Source organism: Desmodus rotundus, chromosome 5 (genome assembly GCF_022682495.2).
Source record: "Desmodus rotundus isolate HL8 chromosome 5, HLdesRot8A.1, whole genome shotgun sequence".
Taxonomy (NCBI): domain Eukaryota; kingdom Metazoa; phylum Chordata; class Mammalia; order Chiroptera; family Phyllostomidae; genus Desmodus; species Desmodus rotundus.
In genome coordinates, this window is record NC_071391.1 from 102424401 (window position 1) to 102447683 (window position 23283).

The window sequence follows — 23283 nt, forward strand, 5'->3', positions numbered from 1 at the left end:
AATGAAACGTGCTGAGAATGTTGGGAAAAATGGCTGGATTTCCTTATCAGCAAAGTATTGGTGCTTGTCGGGAAGTTGTGGTGCTGTTTTAGCATGGATGTAGAAAAACATTATCAGGACAATTTAGGCATTGATTAGTGGTAAAGCTTGTTCTAATCAAGAAGCCAGAGAAGTGTTTAGTGGGCTCTCAGGAGTATGGGACCGAGCCAGATGCCAATGATAATTGGAGAGATATGGACTCTAACGTGAAGAAGGGCCTATTCTTAGAAGACCAAAATAGATGTGGATGAACCCAAATCCAGATTTTCACAAAGCACAAGGCTGCATGGGGATTAGCCTGGTGCTCTGGGAAGCCGAATGAACTCTTCCAATCCACTAGGGTCCTTGTTAGTGCATCGAAACAGTAATTTACGCAACGAGGAGAGTGTGTGTTGCTTTCGAAGGCACTTAACTTCCTCCCAGGATGTTGGTTGCACACCAGGGGAATCCGGCTCACTAATCTTTAACACTTGTCATAATTATTTTTCCTTCAATAATACCATTTCCCCCCTGAGAAACTCAAAATTATTACATAAGAAATGTAGAAATAGAAGTGTGTGATATTTTTTAATAAAATGTAGTCAGTGGCCCCAGGGAATTTTTGTAGCAAAAGCCTCTCAAATCAATTATATTTTCTCATTTCTGGTTCCAATAATTGAATATTTTATTTCTGTATTTATTTAAGTTCTTTCAAAATGAAAAGGTGGAGTTGTGTTGACACACTGAGGAAGGAGGGTATTATTAATTAAAGTTGTTTAAAGTCTAAGATGAAAACAGTGCTGAAGCATATAAATTTGCTTCAATGAGCTGTCAGGCTGCTCTGTGAGGCTGCAGGAATATTGTTGGCGATTCCTGGAGGCGGCCCAGCAGTGCCTCATCCCCTTATCTCTAGGAGGTAAGTCTGCAGTCACAGTTCATCTAGTCACAGAAAAAGTAAATGATGCACCCAGGTGTTTAGTGCCTGTGATGCACCTCTTTAGAAAATCCAGGAGTACTGACCTGTGTTTGTCCCCTTTTAATCAGAATGTTCAGTACTACTCCCTTTGTCTGTCATTTCAGCTGAGCGCTCATTGTCATCTACTTCCTTTATCTCATCTGATTCTAACCTCATTGCTCTGAAATGGGTGGGATGTTGTTGGTGGTTATTTCCTTTTAATAGGTAAGGAACACCTGGCTTGAAAAGGTTAAGGACACCTGTCCAGGGTCACAGGGTTGCTGGGTGGTACAGCCAGACCACCTGGCCGGGATGGGGGGGGGGGGTTGATTCCTGGAGGGTACTTCTTGCAGACTCCCTGACCTCAGGCCCTACTTTGACCAACCTCAGAGTTTCCACCATTCCTCAACATCCCTGCTACACATTGCTCTGGATGCCTGAATAAGCAAAGCCTAAAAAGAACAGCTCCAGGGAGATTTCTGCTCCAACTAGATGCTGATGAGTTACCCAGAGATATGGAGAACTCAGAACTCTCGATGACATTCTCATACAGCAGTTGGCATCAGTCAGAAAACAATTAACTATGGAGCAGGGGGATCTTTGACCCTCTCTTGCTAGTTTCCTTTCTCAACCGGGGCTCCTTTATAACAGGTATGAACAAAACCACCCCTCGTTCTTGTTCTCTCTCTCTCTCTCTCTCTCTCTCTCTCTCTCTCTCTCCTCCCCTCCCCTTGTCCCTCTCTCCTTGTCCTTCCCTCCCTCACCCATTCTCACAAGGAAAGCTCTCAAGAGACTTCTGATGCTTTCTTGTGATTGGTTAAGGATGATCAGAGTGACCCACTCAAAGGTTAATTTCAGAATTTAAGCGATGAGTTTTCCAGAGTCTGCCTCCTTCAACCTATGCCAGTGGAGATTAATGAAATTGTTGGCTATTGTTACTTGACCCAGAGAATACTCTGAATACAGAGAATTATAATCTGTGTGTCTAAATCAATCTTATATTCTTACATTTATTCATTGTGACATCAGAAGGCAAAATGGGAAATAAGGGTCAAAATTACCAAGAGGCTGATTTTGGTTTGAAATGAAGGACTTCCAACTAATTAGAACTCTTTGAAAAAGGAATGGCTATATTAAGGGGCCTTGAGGTTTCTGTTGGCCAGAGATGATTAAACAGAACTGATGACTATTCTATCAAAATGTGCTGGAGAAGAAGAAAAAGGTTGGAATAGATGACCTCTAAGGTCTCAACACTGTGAGATTTAATTTGTTTATCCCTCCTATGGGCACGTTTCTGGAGTACACAGAGGAGTTGGGTCAGGGGTCAGGGCTATGGTCAGGCACCTCCGGTCCATCTGTTGCCTTTGTTAACCTAAGCTGCTCATCCACTAAGTCCAGCCAGGCATGTGCAAGCTGTGGCACCGAGGGGAGAAGCTGAGCAGAGTGCAGGTCCACAGCTCCTGGGTCAGAGTCATCTTAATTTCAGCTACATTGTCACCATCGACAAATTTAACAGCTTAACAACAGCAATCCACTTAACTAAACCATAGTGTCTATTTTGATGAGATTCTGAAACAAAAATCTCTAATGAGTTTTCCCTCCAGAGTCATAGGAAGATATGGTAGGGGTATCATCATATCATTTGAATGTGTACCCACTTGCCAATTACTCTGGATTGATGCTCCTTAATGTAAAAAAATCAGCTGAACATAAACTCTAAATCATATATTTGACACCTTAGTCAAGACAAAGACTGGCTGTGTGGGCACAAACATCAGCCTAGTAGCTTTTCCTCACAAACATCTTATACCTATAACCACACACACACACACACACACACACACGCAATCCATATTATAAGCAAGAAATGATCTGGCCAATCCAACGGGCAATTTACTCTTCAGAAAACCAACAGGGCCTGTCCGACATGCACACTCTTTTCCAGGTTACTCAGAGCCATTTAGAAAATTACTATTGTGGTTCACAGAATGCTCCACCAATTGAGGAATTAACCCTCTTCCCAGAATGCCTAATTTGTTCATTCTTCAAGTAATTGGCATGTTAAAGTTGATGCAGTTCCAGTGTCTAAATAATAAAAAATAGCTACTTTTTACTGAGTGTTTAGTATGTTCCAGGCACTCTGCATACATTACTTACAACCACACTAAATCCTCACAACAACTGAGATATATTATTATCCCTATTTTAACTGAAGAGTAAAATGAGACTCAGAGAGAAAAGTAATTTGCCCACAGTGAAATAGCTCTATTGCCTGGTGCACAGGAAGTACTGGATGAATGATCATTAATATTATTATATACGAGGTTACACAGCTGGGATTTGAGTCAGAGTCTAACACTCATCAAAGCACTTACTCTTAGCCTCAGTGTGGTTCTGCCTCATACAATGGCCCTGTCCATGAAAAGAAGGTGTATCATGGCCAAGTGTCACTGGCAGGACCCCTGTCTTAAGGAAGGCATATTCTATGTCATACTTTGAGCAGTTCCATATTAGTTAAAAGCATGTAGCAATTAAGGAGGCTACAGTTAAGATAGTAGTAGCCTCTAAACTTGGGTAGGGGCATAAATAAGTTTCTAGAAGTTCATCAATACATTTAGGATTAATGGAATCTATAGCTCAATTCTCAGTTTGCAGGTGTCATTATTCCTAAAAATGACATGCCCTCTGCTCACATTTAGAGAGCAGAGAAACCGCTCTCTAGGCAAAGCTCCATGCAGCTTCCTGTTCCCACCTCCAATGCCCCAAAGATCTCTGCTGCACCAGGCACTCCCATCACCCAGGCTTCTTTGTACATGCATAAGACATCGGCTCTGAAGGGTGCAGCCCTGGGGGCTCAGGGCTTGGTGAGATACTGGTGCCTTTGTGAATTACAGAAAAGGTGTCCTGTCCTTCTGATGAATGGAGTGTGGGCTGGATTTTATTTCCTCCCGATGCACTCAGCAGTGTGCCCCTGTGCAAGTCACTGTCTGCACAAATCATTGCCCCATATATGAAAAGCCACACACCAAAAGGGCAGTTTCAAATTTCAGTTGAGACGACAGAGGGGCATTTGCCAGCTGAGAAGGTCAACCACTCACTCTTTATTTCTAAATAAAGATTGTCAAGCATCTCCTAAACTACAAAAAGAAAATTGCAGGCCAGCCAACAATAAAGATTGAATAATAGACTCATAAAATGAATGGCCAGAAATTCCCCAGCAACATTTTCAGCCCAAGGGTTTCTCTAGACCCCAGACTGTAAATATGCTATTTGAAAAAAAAAAATGGACTCAGCATTCCAGTTCTCCAACATCCCTTTTCCTTTAAGAACAGAGCAGCCTACTGCTCCTGGGCCATACTTTATCATTTTTTTTCACCACCTGAGGAAGTGCTGGTTCAGGGTGTTACACAGTACTTTCTCAGCCCTGAAACTACTCAAATGAGTATGACTTTCCAAGTTAGTATTGTTGATGTGATATAAATGGAGTTTTCCTGGGAGAGGCAACCTTTGAAAATAGATTTCTCAAGAATTAAAGAACCCCTGCAGGGGAAGAAAGCAAGATGCTGCCTCTGAGAAGGGGTCCCACATGCACCCCAGGGAATGAAGGAATGCACAAAATAATGGATAAACAATTAAAAGTTCCATCTATGTGTCATGCGTGGCATTAGAAGATAATAATAATATTAAAGTCAATAGTTATTAAGCACCCACTATATGCCAGACGCTGTTCTCAGAAAGGTACGTGTATTTCCCCATTGACCCTGTATGGCATTCCGTTACAGAACAGACCTGAGTATCTCACCCGCCAACACACAGCTGTGGACTTTTTCTTCCGGAATGCTTAGGGGGCATTTGTATTTTTTTCTTTTATGAATTTATTTAACAGACTTCTTTAAATATTAAGGGTGGTATGAGTTCATTGTATATTGAAGTAGTTTTCTAAATTTGCTGCTCATCTTTTTATTTGTTGTGTGGTGTTTTTCACAGAGTCAAATCTACCCTTATTTTCATTTATGCTTCATTTATTTAGTACTAGGATCACAAAAACTTTTTCACCCCAAGATTATTTAATTTTTACTTGAATTTTCTCTAGTAAATTTCAAGCTTTATTGTACTACATTAAAATCCTTCTAGAACTTATTTTGGTTTAATGTATTGGGGATGCATTTAATTTTATTCTCCTCCTCACCACCTCAACAGTTAGAAAGTGTGCCAACGTCATTCACTGAAAAGTTACTCATCCCATCATTCATTTATTCAGCAAGTATTTATCCAGAACCTGCAATGAGCAGGCATTCATCTCAGTCCCAGGGATAGAGGCAGATCATGGCAACTAAATGTCATATATCAGATGGTGCTAAATACAGTGGTCAAGGAGCGGCTGGAATGGCTATCTTACACAAGGTCAGGGAAGGTCTCTCTTAAATGGTGACATTTGGGTAGAGAACTGAAGAAAGTGAGAGGTGACCTGTTCATCATGGGATGGGCATACCAAGCAGAAGGCATAGCAGGTGCTGGACCATGCAGTGAGATTATGCTTGGTGTGTTTAAAGAATGACAGAGAGAACTTTCTAGCTGAAGCACTCCCACAAACTAGGGGAGAGGGTACTAGGAGAAATCAGAAGTCAGATCATGTAGGACCTGACAGGTCATGGTAAGGGCTTTGGATTATGGCACTGGGTGAGTGAAGTGGATGGCATTTCTCATAGATGGCCATAGCAATATCCCATGTATTCTTTGCAATGTGACAGCTGTGCCTCTGTCAGAAGACAGAGTCTATCTCTTGACCTGTTTGAATTTGGTCAGATCCAGTGACTGCTTTGGATAATAAATTATGGCAGAAAGGATGCTATGCCAGCTTTGGGAGTAGCTCCTGACTCGTCTGACGGCCTCTTCTTCCTGCCTCTTCAAAGACAATCATGATGGAAAGATTGCAAAGACCCTGAGACTACCACATGAGAGCACTGGAGGATCAGATGCCACATGAAGGGAGAGAGAAGCCAAGGAGCCACAGGCAGCAGGCATGTGAGTGAAGAAGCTGTCCTGGCAGGAGTCTTCCAGCCCAGCCATTGCCCAATTTCCCTGCTTCCTGACCATGGTGAGTAAAGTGGAAAGATTGTTTTAAGCCACCATGTTTTGGGGTAGTTGGTTATACAGCAATAGATAATTGAAATAGTGAGGAAAAAGAGGCTATTGGAAGGTTTTGAGCAATCATATGATCTGACTTAAGTTTTATAAGAATTCCTCTGGGTCTGTGCTGAGAACAGAATGAGAATGAAGAAAGGGAGTGTGGAAAGGAGACCAATTTGCAGAGCAGGTAAGAGACAGGGAGGTTGAGGAAGAAGTTGGGGGAAGAGATTCAATTCTGAATGTATTTCAGAAGTCACATGGATGGGATTTGTTGATGGATTCGATGTGGGAAGTGAAACAAAGGAGTGAAGGATGGCTTCAGGGTGCTGGCCTGACAGTGGTAAAATGAAGGGGACCTTTACTGAGAAGTGAGAAATCTACAGGAGGGCCAGGGCTGGAGTTAAGGAAGTCAGGAATTCTGCTTTGGACATATCAAGGTTATGAGGCTCAACGTGCATTCGAGTAGTGATGTTGAATGTTATTGGACAGTTGGGTGTCTGGTCAGAAAAGAGGCCAGGGCTGGAAGATGGAAGTTTGCTGGAAGATGTAAGTTTGGACATCACTGGTATTTCAATGGTCAGATTGGACCAGGTACCTGGGGAGTAATTGTGGACAGAGCAGAGAAGTTGGAGGACTGAGCTCAGGCACTCTGCCATCTAGAGATGTAGAAGAGGTAGAGGAGGAACCTAGAAAGGAGATTGAGAAGGAGCAGCCAGTGAGATAGGAAGAGAAATAAGAGAATAGTGTTCTGGTAGAGAAGGAAGGTTGTTCCATTGAGGATGGTGTGAGTAACTGTTTTGGATCTTCTGAAGAACCAAGTCAGATGAGGACTGACCATTCTTGATATTATTGTCTTCACTCTTGGTATCACTGACTCAAAAAGGTGCTTTTATGATATGCTAAATTGGCGTATGCGTGAACATGTGCACGCTTACTTTCTCTGCTCTCCCATTGATCTGTGTATCCATCTGGAACTACACAACCACTGAAACTTTCATACTTGACAAAGCAAGCTCTATGCAACCCCACCCCCGTCGCCTTTTCTTCTTTTTCACAAAAATATCCTGGTTATTCTAATTTAAAATTCACCAGAATTTTAGATTGGAATTATATTAAGGCCCCTTCCTCCCCAACTGCATTGGAAATTTTATTTTACATATATTTTTGCACACAAATTGGTTTGGTGAGAGTTAATATTGTCTGCTTATCTACTCTCCACATAGTATATGTTTCCATTTATATTTTACATCTCTAAATAGATTTTTAAAAAATATATGGGTCTCATGTGTTTTCTTTTAAGTTCTTTTCTAGGTATTTAAATTTTAGTGGCTTTTGTGAATTATGTTCCTTTTTTCCCATTGCATTTTTTTACTGGTTATTTTTGGAATGAGAAATCTATCTTTCTATAAAAATTATCTTAGTAATTCTAATGATTTTATAGGTGATGCAAACATATTTCAACAGCTTTGTTATTTCACTGGCAACAGATTGCACAGCTATGGAATCATATAGCCAGTCAATAAGGCTGCCCTAATCTCTGCTGATAAAATCCTAGTTTGGAGAGTGGAATTGAATATGTCAGTATTTCAAAGTGTTTCCCAGAGAACTCCATGATTTCCAGGTGCTCTGGGAACGATTGTAGCCACACTTCTCAAATTGTCCCAGAAATTCCCTATTTCAAATATTTTTTCCCTTTGTTAACCCATGAGTCAGACCACATGTCCTTTGATCTTTGCTTCAAAAAATATTGTCATGGTATTTAGAAACAGGGACAGCCCAGGCAAAGTTATAACATATGGGATGTTTTTCCACAACTTTCTCTCAGCATTCTTCCTGGTTATGTGTGCCTGAGCACACGCATGCACGCACACACACTGTGGTGTCCTGGAGGAAAAGGGGTTTCACTAAAGTAATAACACATGTGCTGCCGCTGTGCAGCCTGCACTCAGGATCACCCCAAGGCAGGTTCATGTGGAAGGCTTTAGGGCTGGACAGCCTGGATTTGAACCCCACATCTAACTGTATGCACTTGGGCAGGTCACTTAGCAGTTTAAAGACTCTGTTCTCCATATGTAAGTGGAGTGTAATAAATCAACAGGTGGGGCTGTTGTGGGGACTCAGGAAATTACTATAAAGTGCTGAACATAGTAGGAGCTAGGGGAATGGTATTTACTCCCTCGATTTAGAAGGGAGTTCCAGATCATTACCAAGGTTCTTGAGAAAATTCTTTGGTCATCCTCCACTCTCAGCTGAAGAAGCAAAACGACCAGGATGAGGTTGCAGGAAGCAGTGGGGTGTCAGTCTCCTAATTCTCCCCGGTGTGCACCTATCTAGACAAACAACCGATGGCTGATTTCTCATATCTGTAACTAACCAGCCTCTACCCAGAGACTGCCATGCAGTAACCATGTGGAAGACATTTGTCATTTTTGCTGTCACCTTCCAACCACCCACCCCTTCCCATTACCACTCCAGTCTTCTGTTCTTTGGATGCCTCCCTGTGCCTCACTTTGGGAGATAGGGCCTGAAGTCAAAAGGATGGATCTGACCTTTCCCTGGGGACAGGAACGTGGCCTGGATGCAGCTCATCACTCTCTCCCTTCTTCCTGGGATTCTGTATTATATGTAAGTGATGCCCCAATGTGGGGATAATTGAGATCATGTGTGTTATAGTGGAGGCCACATTATGTGGCCCAGACTGTGCTCATGTTTCCATAACTGGTTTTTAATGGGGTTCTTACTGGTTCTGGCTGCCTGACTTTTGGATCCCCTTGCTTGCTCAGCCCTCCAAATTGTTCCAAATGATTGTCTTTTGGTTCAGCACAGCTCAATTGGGTTTCTCTCTCTTGCAACAGGAGTACTGTCTGACACAGTGAGATTCCAAGAGGAAAAATAAGAAAAGAGGTTCATCCCATTTAACAAGCATTCTTTCTTACAGTGGCCAACATCCAGGGCTTGGGGGAAAGGTGAAATCGTAAAACACATGACTCAATGGGAGGCTGAGTTGAAGTTATGCATTGTCACATTAGAGACGATGTGGGAACAGAATGCCTTTCAGTTTGCAAATTTATCACCAAAGGGGTCAAGAGGATGGAGGGATAGGAAGGGTTAGCAAATATCAACTTATACAACTATCAAGTCATATACAAACTCTTTGTATGCTTCTAGGAGAACTCGAAACATTTTTTTTTTTAGGATGGGGAAAAGTAAATGCTCTATTTTTCCCTTCTCTCTTTACTATTCATTATCTCAGTGCTGCCCCTCGTTCCTGAGAAAGCTGCCACAAAGCATTTTGCTAGTTATCTGATTGTCATCCCACTTAACATGTTCCATGGTCTGCTGGCTGAAGGTAGTTTAACCAGGATCTAATTGGTAACATATTGTTGATTGAATTAAGTGCCATATGATAGAGATTTAAACCATGGTAATTTTTCCATAAAGAAAAATCTGTCAACAGGCTACAGCAGAGGAACAGCAATAAATCAAATTGTCATGTTTATTAGTTATTGCAGGAGTCTAGTTGTCTTGTATTCATTATAACCCCATTTTTAGCACCAATAAAAGCTATAAAGAGGAATGTTTCTGCAAGGTGCTTTTTAATAGGTTTATATTTGTATGCAAATACCTGCTTGTATTTTAATCGTGAGAAAAATGATGCTTCTTCACTTCAAAAGGAACATGTGCTTGAGCTGTTTCTGGATGAGGCATAGTATTTCTAGCTTTTTGCAAAGCTACATTTTAAAACTCGAGTCAATTCACTCATAATCAAAGAAAAGACAATGTAAACAAAACCAAGATGACACCATTTCCTTATCAGGTTTGCAAAATTAGAAGAACTGATAGAATGATTACATGAAAAGGAATAGTAGAACAGTCACTGCTGTTTGATTTGGAATATTAAAAATGGAAATAAATTAATTTTCCAGATATGGGCCCGGTTAAATAAATTATGGAATACCATTACCAGAGAGAGCAAAGAAGCCATTTAAAAGAGTAAGTGAAATCATATTTAATGATGTATCATTAAGAACCAAGATCATTTGTACTTTTCTTTTAACTTGCCTTTACTGAAAGTCACTTTCACCATTTTTTTCCTTACACATGTAGCCTCACTGGAATCTCATAAGACCCTGCGAAGTATTAGGATAGGTTATTATACCCACTCCACTGATGAAGAAAGTGAGGCGTGGACAAGAAAGTGATTTACTGAAGGAGTGCTGCCTCTGCCAACCTCAAGAGGCAGAGGCAAACTTACACATCCCCACCTCCCACCCTCATCGTGTCCCCCCTGCTACCATTTCTCTTCAAGTCTGGCAGCTCGACTGCACAAAAGGTGGTGATAACAACAATAATAACAATCACAATAATGACCACTAACTCTTATTGAGCCCTTTGAATGTACCAGACCAAGCACTTCACAGCTATCACCCTTACTTAAGAGGTAGAGACTACTATTGTACCCATATCACAGATGCAGAACCCTGGTGCTGAGAGCTGTAGTGAACTTGCCCAAAGCCTTAGTGAGTGTAGGAGTTGGAACTTGAACCCAGAAGTCTAGTGAAGAAGCAACACATTTTTTCCTGTTTTAAAGATGCAAAGTAAATTAAAATATGTATGACATAACTAAATACTGAGGACAGGCAACATCCAAAGCAAGGGAAGAGAGTCGACAGACACAAAATCAAAACCTTAGAATAGAGTGTTTGTGTTATCTTCACTGCAATAATCTCATCTCACCAGTGAGATGGAAAATCTTGACAGCTCTAATTAATGGAAGGTGCCTTTCTCAACTTAGCACCAAGGACAATGCTTTAGATAAAAGCAGACTTAATTAAAAAAAATTGGTTATTGAGTGTGTATACCCAAGAATCACAGAGTGGGTTTACTCCCTTTCTTTGCTGTTGTGGGTGTTAGTTAACATTTGGCCTTCAGGTGTTCTTGTTGCAGATCAGGTCCCAGACTAACTGAACAGTTTTCATCTCATGGACCTTTCGACCCTTTGAGTAAAAGGGACTATGGAATGCATATCTAAACATGATTTCACCTTTGCATATGTAAGACTTGAATAACAAGGAATTCACATATTGGGAAAGATATTCTTCATCACGTCATTGGTTCTCTGGTTTCATTAATATGGTGACTGTTGCTATTTTGTATTAGATGATACACGTGCTTATGTGTATATATGTGTGTGCACACAGTCATATGTACATGCTAAGGAATATGGAGATAGTGCTGTTAGCCCTGATGGTAAGGAAGTTATTTCTGAGTTATTTCTGCAGGAGTGGTGGTGTCCTTAGAGTGAACCACACATACTCTCTCATTCCTGTGCCCAGGCCTATGTGAGATCGTGCTCTGGGGCCTGCTCTGGGGCCCTCTCTTGGGTTCTTTTTGAGGTGTAGTTAATGGCCTAAATGAGTGTCAGACATGCCTTTCCTAAGGCCCATAGGCCCAATGTGTGTGGACATGTTCATACCTAGCTCATGTATTCATTATATTTTAGGCCACATGAATTCTGGGACTTTTTGATTACATTCCAAGTCTGCCTCTGCAGTTTGCCCAGCCATTCACCAGAGGCTGGATTATCTCCATGGAGCAGATTGGTGAGCTCCTGGCTGCCCAGTCCTGAGGAGCACGGGCCAGGCTACTCCCACTGCCCCTCAAAGGGTCACTTCTTTCCCACCCAAGACAGCCCAGGGGCCCAGATGCTCTCTGGTTTGATCTTACCTCTCAGCTTACACACTCGTTTTCTTTTTCTTCCAAATACGTCGTTCAACTTCTTTCTTCTGAGGCTGAGTGTGGCGCTCCCTTCTCACTGGAGGCTTTCTGAATGGCACTCTCTCACAAACAGGAAGAGTGTGTGTGGTCAGGACTCAAGTGTGCAGGTGTTGCTAGAGGATGTGAAAGTGTGGAGGCGAGTGACTAAACCAACCAATGGCATTTCCCCACCAGCCACTCAGCTGGCCTTCTCTCACCCACTGAAGGGCAACGTCTACTAGAGGCTGGAAGCAGGAGCCTGGGCCCCATTCTGGGGACCACCTGACTCAAGCCAGAAGAATGTGGTCATGAAAACCAAGGGAGAAGTTCTCTATTGCTGTGTCTCTCCCTAACTCTATGCAGACTCCTTAAAAGAACCCCTTAAAGATATTTTTATCAAGTATGCTGATTTAAATGCATACTTATTTGTTCAAAACTCTGCTGGTTCCCTAATTGTCTAGACATCCAAGAGACCAGAACCAAAAGCCTATTCTCCTCTGTATGGTACTGTCTTCTAGAACTTTCTAGGACAAAGATGAACCAAGAGAGCAGAAAAAGCATTAATGAGGAATCAGATGAACCAAGGCTGCTCTGTTGGAAGGGTTTCAAACTCCTCATTTCCATTAACTAGTTAACCCATAGCAGTAAAGTTTCTTACCCCACATCCTTTCTCTCTAACCCATTATCTCTGAAATTGCTTTCACTAAGTCACCAGGGAGCTTACCAATGGACACATTTTCAGCTCCTGTCTTATTTATCCCCTGTAGTGTTTGACACCAATGACCATTTCTTTCCTTCGGGAGCTTCCTCTTTGGCCCTCATGAGTCCACGTTCCCCTGGGTTTGGTCGGGTGACCTCTCTCATTGTCAGGCTTTCATTCCTCTGTTAATGTCTTAGTTTTTGTCTTTCTCAGTCTCCATTCTCAGTTTAGCGACCCATGTGCTCCATGGTGGCCTTTTCCACTCTCTGTATGCTACTTCCCAAGCCCATGTCTATACTTAACAAGTCTCTGCTGCTCCCACAGGATGCCCCCTCCCCCTGCCCAGGCACTAAGGTTTAAATGAGCAAAATGAAGCCCGTCTGTAATTCTTCATCTATTCCACTTTCCGTGTGGCCTGTGAAATCCTTCCTGCCTTGTCCTAACTTGCTCTTCATTTCTCACTCTGAGTTTGACTCCTCTGACCTCTTTCTTTGCTATTGGCTGATATGGCTCCTTCAGGTTTGACCCTCAGTTATCCTCATCCAAACAGGGCCAACCACTTGTATCCTCAGGTTGGATGCATGTCTGGACATACCTAGGAACAGCCCCACCCAATCCTATGCCAACCACTGAGAAATTACTACAGTATTGGCTGCACAGGTCCAAGACAAGTGAAAAAACCTTTCTCTCTCCTGTATCCCAACCAGAAATGGAGAGTCTTCCTGCCTTCTCCCCTGTCCTGTGTACTTCTCAACCTGCAATCACCAAACCCTGTCAATTCTACTTCTTAAACTATACCTCCAGTCCTTTCCCTCGTCTCCTCCCCCACAGCCAGTCTCTGACACCAGGCCTCATGACCACTGCCTGGCCCACAAAGGGGCATGAGCACACGAGGCCCGGAAAGAAGTCCACCAAGGTGTGGAAGAAGACTTGAACATCTATTCATGATTACTTGCTTATTTTTATTTATGTGAAGATTTGCATAACATAAAGTTAACCATTAACCTTTTAAAAATGTATAATTTGGTTGCATTGAATACATTCACAATATTGTACAACTACCACCTCCATCTAGTCCCAAGACTCACGTTTATTTTTATGTCATATTTTCAGGGTTTACTTTTTGTGCACATCTTAATGCACGTAACATATGAATACAATTGTATTGTGATAATTTGTAAGTGATCATACACCTATTTGGAATATGTTGTGAAGATATCTTTACTGAGGAGGGTGCATGATCAGAAATATAGACATATGTGGTCTCCAAACTCATCTCTCAGGTGACAGCTTCGAGAGTATTTTCTAAAATGCCTCTAAATTGTCTTTGTAAGAGACTGCAAAAATGATAATATTGCATACCCTCACCAAAGTCCTAGTCCTTATACCCTGCAATGGCTCCCCATCCCTTATCTCCATACCCCATGGGGGTAACAAAACCACCAATTTACATCCCTGGGTAGATGATATGCTTGGATGCAGGAGCCTTTGCTTCTCCAACATCATCTCTCATCATGCTCACTACTTCCCTCCTCAGCACCCAACGATACCACACCACTGGTGATTTCCTGAACACCCAGCCTACTTTGACCACTGTCTTTTCCCATGCTATTTCCCCGTTGGGGGTGCCTTGACTTCCACTGGCTGTCTGGCAAATCCTTATGGATGCTAAAAACCCTGCCTTATCACTCTTCTTTTCGGCAGAATTTATTCCATGTGTTACCTGCCACCGAAGCCACGGCCTCCATGCTGGATGGTACTGGGGGTGATTTGGTGGTTAAGAGGCTCTGATGTCAGAAGGACCTGGACTTGAATTCTGCCTCTACCATCTACTAGCTGTGTTCCCTCGGGTATATCACTTAACTTCAGCTTCCTCATCTACATAATACCCACCTCACAGAGTGATTGTAAAAATTAAACAGCATCCTGTATGTAAAGGACACATAAGTAGTAAGTGGTGGGAAATATTACTATACTTATTTGTTTGTTTGCCTTACTATTCTGAAAAATTCCTCATAAAATTCTTAAATTTCATACCAAGAAGAGCCACTCCCAATAAGGCAAAATGTAACAGAAGTTCAAAGCATGCATTTTCTGCCAGCTGTTTATGCGTGGACTTCTGCCAATGTCCTAGCCATGTGATCTCCACTTTCTTCCTCCCCTCACATCCCACTGCTCACCCAGCAATGACTCACCACTGGCAGGTTGCTGAACACTCTGGGCTGCACCTGGTCATGTGCTTTTTTGCATGAATTCTTGGTTGCCCCGGCCCTGACCGGGGCCACTCAGAGGAGCCTACCTGTGCTCCTGTCAGTGAGCACTCCATGGGGCAGCAGTGGACAGATGAGAAGGCAAACATGGAATATGAGCAGCAATAGGTCCCTGAAGGCAGGGGTGGGCACAAATGTGTTTGTTTAAATTTATTTCCAGCTTCTGGCAAAATATTTGGCACAATGGTTAATAAATGTACTTCCTCTGCTACAGCACCCACTACACATAATTACATTCAATGACTTAGCATCTTCTTTATGAGTTAGAGTTGATGCCAGCCCCATCCATTCCTGTTTCTGCATGACCTGGTACATGGTAGACCCTTAATAAATATTTATTGAGTGAGTAGATGAATGAAAAGTTTATTACACTGCAGTCGAGAAAAACTGATTTTGAGCCCAAGTTTGGTCATTTATTACTCTTGCCATGCTGTGTGACCATCAGCAAGTTGTAAATATCTCAGACTTTCAATTTTCTCCCCTATAACATGGGAAGAATGATATGTATTCCCTCACAGGAACAGGGCAATTACCAAAGCAGGTCATGAACTGCAAAGCCCCTCACAAGAGCGATGCTGCTAGAAATCAGGCTTGTCCTATCTGCCAGGACTAGACACAAGCCCACATTGGCTGTACTTGTTGGACACTGAGGGGCCACACGAATGAGTCTCACCATTGCAGCTGAGATAAAGAAGTGCTCTGAGAACCAAGCAATTCCCTGTTGGGCACACAGAACAGCTAAGTTGGTAGTGGGTGAGGAAGAATTGGTTAGTGCTGACCAGGGCTTTTGTCATCATTTCCAACTAGAGTGGGTGTTGGCAACCTGTTCTGTGAAGGTGCTAAATTAGGTATGGAGGATAGGAACTGAGGGAGAAGGCCCACTGAGTCCTCACTCTGGAGGACTTTGCAGGGTCATGGGTGCACATCTGAGAGGCACCAGTCACTCAGCAGGCGCTAGGAAGGAGTTTTAGTTGAGTGAATAGGGCTCTAATCTAAGCAGTATCTATTGGGTGGCCAAAAAGTTCGTTTGTTTTTTCCACAAGATGGATGTAGTAGCGCTTAGGTGTCTTTAATTTCATTTGAAACAATTTTGTTAGATTACATTGTGATAGCTGTCATATCAGGGTGCATTTTTTTAAAAAACACCAAAATTGGTGAATTTTTTTGTAGTGATTTTAATATTGAAAATGGAAGAAAACATGCAACATTTTTGGCATATTATGCCTTATTATTTCAAGAAAGGTAAAAATGCAAATGAAATGCAAAGAAAGATTTGTTCAGTGTATGGAGAAGGTACTGTGATTGATCAAATGTGTCAAAAGTGGTTTGTGAAGTTTTATGCTAGACATTTCTTCCTGGATGATGCTCCATGGTCCAGTAGACCGGTTGAAGTTGATAGTGATAAAATTGAGACATTAATTGAGAACAATCAACATTATACCATGTGGGAGATAGCCGACATACTCAAAATATCCAAATCAATAAAGTTACCGGTGGAAATGAAATATGTGTCTTTTATTTTATTAAACAGACTGTTTTGCCAACCCAATATTATGTATATATCTTGTTTATCTGTAGTTTATTCTATGTGATAATAAAAATAGCTGTCATTTACCAAATGCAGACGTGCACTGAGAAGCACTTTTTCTGTATTAATTTATTAAAACCTCACAAGAACCCTGAGAGATAGATGCCATTTTTGTCCTTATGTTAACAAAGAGGACAGTGAAGCACAGATGTTTAAGAAATGGCCCCAGGTCACACAGGCAACTTATGATAGATCTAGGGGTCAACACAGGCATTGTTGTTCCAGAGCACATAGTCTCTATCTTCCTCTCTCCACACACACACATACACACACACACTATACATATGCGTAAAGGCAGGTATACACATTGAGTTTTTATTTATATATAAGTCTATAAGCATAATATTTGTTCCTGGCATGACCATCAACATGAGATTTTCATTGGATTTCTCTGCCTCACTGAGCAGCCCAAAACATAGACGTGTATACAAAGTAATTTTTCCCTCTATTTCAGTATCACATAAATCAAACCGAGGGAAGGAGAGGAAGCGGCTAAACTAGTTAGTTGAACAACTTATCTCTGTTAAAACTAAAGACTTCTAGTTCAAAAATAAATAACAGAAGGAAACACGTAGAAGAAAGAAGGAACAAGTGTCACATGCTTGGTTTAGAAAGTTTGGATAAATGGGTAACAAGTTAAAGGGAGGGTGGTAGAGCAGCTCAGCATTCATAAGAAAAATTACTGTTATAGCTGCCCTGTAATTCATGACTGGAACACAAAGCAGGGATGCTGTAGTGACATAATAAGAAACAAACAGGGTAGGCACGATGGGACATAATTACAGAGACACTCAATTCGCTGGTAAACATTTGCCAGCGAATAAGTTGCATAGGAGAGAATTTGCATATAAACGAGATGCTGAAAGCACAGGAACAGGACAGCGATAAGACCTCATACATGTTATTAAAGCATGTCAGTGGGGGGGAAATGGTTAAATTGATACCATAGAGGTTTAACTACATTCCATTAACAAAATAAATTTTAAACGGAGTCCTGAGCTTTAATGCAGAATGTTAGCTGATATTTTGTGTGTGCCTGTTTCATTAGTTTTATTGCTTGGCCTTATGTATTTGAGGTATTATTTTTGGAACTAACATTTTAAAATAAATATCAAATTATTACTTCTCCTACAGGTTAAAGGTAATCATTCCTTTTTAAAAAAAAACTTGATGGCCTTAAAATTTTTACTTTCTATATTTTAATGCTGTTTTGGGGCACATAAATGTTCCTGCCTGCTTTAATCTTGTCATTGGCTATACTGTACCGATTTATAAAATGATTCAATTTCTCATTATAATAATAATGCATTTTACATTGAATTTGTCTTTGTATAAATAGAAATACCACATCCCCTGCCTCCTTCATGTTTAGCATTTTCCTGAGAGTCCCTATCCTTTTAACTTAATATTTCTTTGCCATTTTAATTTATATATTAGGAGCCTAATAGCTCAGTTAGAGTTTATGTTTCATCTGATATTTGCCCTTTAGAAAAGGACTTTTTCCCCATTTACTCTAATTGTCTTAGTTAATTTACTTGGCTTTTCTTTTGTTATTTTTAAGGCTTCTCCTTTTTTATATTTCTTGCTACTTCCCTTGTTTTAATTTTTCTATATGAATTATGTATTAACTTCCTTGAAAGGTAGAGATCCTATGTTAATTTCACTAGTCTTTCATTCTTTAAGTATAGTCAGTTTTAAACTGGCAAAACATAAGCGATATTTACTGTTTTAATTTTAGCAAGACTGATAACAATGTTAACAGACCAGCATATTAAGTAGAACTACTAATAGCACAATAATTTTAGTAATTCTGGTAGGAGCTGACGTTAGCTGAGTGTTTACCATGTACCAGGAACATGGGCTAAATGCTGCAAAGACGAGACTCAGCAGTGGGCTTTCCCAGGCTGGGGTGCTGGCTTCGTCCCCGAGGACGAAGCTGAAATCTGAACTCCAGACTGTGTGATTACAGAGACCAACCCCAAGTTCGAAGGGATCTTGTAAGGAACAGATGTCTTCTTCCCTCAGTGGCCTTCTGCAGCTCCTGCAAGGATATTCAGAGGCTTTCCTGGCCAAAGATAAAATTGGTCCTGGGGAAAAAAGCCAGTTAGAGTGAACCCTCTTAAAGTGGGGACCAAAATTTGACACTCAATAGAAAAATAAGTTTGATGACTTCATCTTTAAAAATAAAGTAAAAATTATGAAAGTTTATCTCACATTTATTAAATGTAGGTTATAATTTTAATTGTGTATTAATTCTGGAGAAAAACATGAAAAAAACTGAGTCGTGTTTGGGTGGCTTTTGGTGCAATATTTTTGACAAAAGAGTAGGGTAGCATATGAAGACATCCCTTACATAGTTTTATGGCACCAACATAGAGAAATTATCTTTTTTATTTAAAAAAAAGAAGCAAAGGATTTATATATTTGCCTAAGGCCTCCCCTAATCTCTTGACATCACTCACTTTTAAAGTGCTAAGTGTTGAATTTCTCTTCAATTTTTAACTGGAGAAGCTCTGCTAAACTGCATTATATAATAACTTTAGATGTGATTCGAAGAGTTCTCCAAAGCCACTTTCATGTGCTTCATGAAATCCCACCATCTTTTGCAGAATGTCTAACTTCACTTTGCAACCGAATTACCTTGCATATCTACTGTAGTGCATTGTCTGGTCCTGTTTACATTTTGCTAATGGGAGGGGCAAATTGCACCAGTCTTGGTCCTGGCAGGCAACAGATGGCATATTCACTCAGACTGTGTAACTGAGGAGAGTTTAATTTTTTTTAAAAAAAGCTTAAAAAATGTTGTTGGGCAGTAAAGGATGCTGAAGGATATTTGGGTTAGCAACAGCAGGAAGCCATTACTAGCCACCTCCACGCCCCAACCTCCCACCTGTGACCCAAAGAGCACAGGCATAGCTGGAGGGGAAGGAAGCCACAAAAGGAGCTGTGATTGAGGTAAAAGGACACAGGCCGTTTTCAGTAACAACTGAGAGGGAACTGAGAGAGTAATTATCTGGATATCACTCTTTTATTGTCTTCTGGTTTCCTACCAGTGACACCCATTGGCCAAATCCATATGGAATCCAGAGAGTAAGGGAGCCCATTGATTACAATGACAGAGTTCAGCTTCTCAGGACACAGGGTTGAAAGGGAGAAACTGGATCTAGAGGGACACATAAAAGTATGTTATACTGACCCAAAACATGTTAATTTGTTGACTCAGGAGATTCTGATGGTAAGTGGAGAGGGATGTTTGAGAACAAACTTAATAGGTGCTCAATTCATTATGTATCTTTTAATTGTATAACTTGTCTTTGCTACATTATATCATAACTGGAGTGATTTGGATGATGAATACTGGGTATACATCATCTCCTGCAGTTTCCCTTCTAAAGGAATGTAGAAAAAAGTTTTCCTTCTACCTTGAAGAGAGAAGAAATGAAATAAAAGGTATATTGTGTGTGGAGTGGGGGCAATATATTTGTATACACACACACACACACACACACAGAAAGATGTCACCTATATGGCATGAGTGAATTTATTAAGTCATCTAGCAATAATGGACATTTCAACTGTTTGAAATGCTTTCTGGAATTTTGAAGCCGAGAGGCCCTATTTAAGTTTTCAAGCCTTAATCACCAGTTTCCTAATCTCACCTGATTTATAAGGTTTAATGAGCAAAATGTAATTTTTAGAAAGGAATTAAGGTAGAAATCATTCCATTTGGTGTCACACTTTCAACAGCTTAAGAAAAATTAAAAATAACAAAGTTACTTCTGGCTTGTTTCTGAAGACTTTCAGAAGATCTAAATGAATGGCATCTAGAATAATTATTAAAATCTATTTGCTTCTAAACAGGGTAATTTCTGTTTTTGAACATTCTTACTGTTAAAACAAGACACATAAGGGCAAAAGAAGCAGAATACATCATCCTGATAAAAAGCTTAGTCCAAGCTACGCTTGCAAAGGAAAGCATGTATTTTTAGCTGTTGAGTCATTCGTTTCTTTTCAAGATGTAGCTTATCACTACCCACCCAATTTGGAAATAGACCACTCCCTAGTGTAAAAGATTTTTTTTAATCCAACATTTCTTCAACAAACATCCTGCAAGGCTGACCATGGTCCATGGCCCAAAGCCTTCATGTACCCTGAGACTTTCATCTCTGAGTCTCGGTATCTCCTCCTCTTGCTGCCTTGGGAGTAGGTTCTGGTACATCTGCACTAGTCTAAGCCACGTCTTAGTTTTAGTTCCCCCAGAAGTAGACTCTGAGACAAGGATTGTAATGCAAATCATTTCTTTGGGAGGTGCAGGAAACACCAGTAGGGGAGGTGAGGAGAGAGCCAAGGAGGAGAAAATAGCCAAAAGGTGGTATAATCAAGCCATGGAGGCCAACTGGAGCTTAACTCCTGGGCAAATCATCTGGGAACCAACGTAAAACACACACCCAAGGGTTTGTGGGCTGGAGCACCTATATAACAACTCCTGTCAGTGGTTGCCGGCTGCTTGCTGGAGCCACTAGTTCATTAGCACTTCAAGTCTGCCACAAATTAAAGCAAAGTAAGATTTGGAGGCCAAAGGAAACCCTCAGTCAAAGAAGCACAAGCATTAGCAGTTGGAAGCCAGACTGGCATATTCTAAGGTAGTTAGTTATTTTCAGGGCATAGGGGCAGGGCACCAATAGCATCTGCTGCACTATGGCTCTCACATCCACCACTCTTTCTCTTTCTCTTGCCACCAACTCAGGGGAATTAATTTCTTGCCTTAGAGTGGGGAAACCTCTACTGTCTCCATCCTGTCTCTCTCCAGAATTTTGCTGAGGCCTCACATTCTCTAAGTTATCTGAAGGCCTAAGCTTTTGGAACACCAAAACCAGAGAATAACAGACCTCTTTGGCTCTATATTCTATCATTGTCACATAGGATAATTAATGGACACCAAGCAAAGTAAATGTATCAATAGATAAAAGCAAAATGTGGAAATACGGAAGAGATTAATATCTCAAAGCTTTATGCTTCTGTAGAATCTACCACTGTTATACTAATACCACCATTAATTATTTTATTTTTATGAACACAACAGAAAATATTATTATGAGAACATTCATGAACACAAGTATAAGTGTGAACAACTATCATCAAATTAAATTAATATATAATCTTTGGCATCTCTGTGCTTACAATTCAAACTTGTTTTATTAAAACCTTATAGAGACCCTGGTTGGGTGGCTCAGTTGGTTGGAACATCGCCCCGTACACCAAAAGACTGCAAGTTTGATTCCCAGTCAGGGTACCTACTGAGGTTGCAAGTTCAATCCCCTGTGTGTATGGGAGGCAACCAATCGATGTTTGTCTCTCACATTTATGTTTGTCTCTCTCTCTCTCCTCGCCTTCCTTTATCTCTAAAGTCAATAAAAAACATATCCTTGGGTGAGGATTTAAAATAAATCCTATAGAGTATTTCTCTATGGGCTATGATGGAATGATTTGTAGTAGACTAATGCTAAAGCTGAAAACACCCAGAAGAGTGAACATAAATGTGTTGCAGAACACTGGAGAGATTTGGGGACAGGTGCCAGGACTTGAGGGGCCAAAGTCCTAAAGAAAAGAGAAGTTCACTGAGAAGAACTCAACCATTTTTTTACAGTATAAAATTTTTATACTTAGAATTAACCAGCTGGACTCAGTTTAGATGATCCCAGTTTTGTTGGCAACATCCAAAGCATCATAGTCTGAGCCAGTCAAACATATGCCTTCTTCTTTCCATCAGCTTGATCTGGGTTTTGACCTTGGCCACATCATAGTCATAGAGCTTCTTCACAGCCTGTTTGATCTGGTGCTTGTTGGCCTAGACCTCCACAATGAACACAAGTGTATTGTTGTCTTCTATCTCCTTCATGACTGACATGTTAGTCAATGGGATTTTGATGGTGGCATAGTGGTCTAGCTTGTTTCTCCTGGGGGTGCTCTTTTGAGGACACTTAGGCTGCCTTCAGAGCCACAGTGTCTTAGGTCATTGGATGGTGAGTGACATGAGGACCCTCTTCTTCTTCTTTTTTTTTAAATTTTGGTTGTGGATGCCTTTCGGCACTGCTTTCTTTGCCTTTAAAGTTTTTGCTGTGGCTGAGGCTTTGGGAGGAGCAGGGTTTCCTTCTTCACTTTACATGCCACCTTCATGAAAAGGGTGAGACCTCAACCATTTTCATTCCAGTCATCCTCCTAGGACATTTGCTGATTCCTGACACAGAGAGAGTAAGGTTGAACTGGGCAGAGGAAGCTACCAAGAATCAGATAAACCATAAGAGCTTTTGATAATCTCACAAGGATAAAGAGGCAAAATAGGAGCTGGAAGTTGCCAAGGCAGCTAAGACTTTTAGGGCCATGTATGCAAAGGGAAAGTTTTTTAAAAAGTGAGCCTAAAATTCCACAGCAATTTTTCCCATGCAGCATTTGCTGATTCTTAATTAGTGCAGTAAAAAATGTTCATAAATCTCTGAAAAAAACAACTGGAAAATATAGCAGAAGTTTTTTTGTGATTGTGTATATATGGGGAAACAAAAATTAGAGTCTAGTACCCTCCAAGCTCTAGTAAACATCCAAGCTCTGAGTGAGAGTCTGGAGTATATACAAAATGTGGATATGAATTAGAGACAGACTCAGTCTTACAAAGGCTCTAACATGGCTTTGAACTAAGGATTAAGGTAATATGCCTCTATTTGAGCTGTCTGGCAGAGGATAACATTAATCCTCTTTGAAGGAAGACAAAAAGTTACCCTTAGTCTCTGGTTTGACATTTAATTAAAAATATCAAGTATATATGAAGCAGGGTCAAGAGAAAAATAGGCAATGTAAATAGACACACACA

At 40.9% G+C, this 23283-nt stretch overlaps 1 protein-coding gene across 3 annotated transcripts in view; it reads right to left on the reverse strand.

The window, feature by feature from the left end:
- Positions 1–11944, reverse strand: part of AFF3 (ALF transcription elongation factor 3) — a 571288-nt gene extending 559344 nt beyond the window's left edge. For all 3 annotated transcript variants that reach the window (XM_071221520.1, XM_071221519.1, XM_071221518.1), the window contains exon 1: positions 11831–11944. The gene's annotated coding sequence lies outside the window, so the exon portion shown is untranslated. The remainder of the gene's footprint in view (positions 1–11830) is intronic.
- Between the last annotated feature and the right edge of the window lie 11339 nt (positions 11945–23283).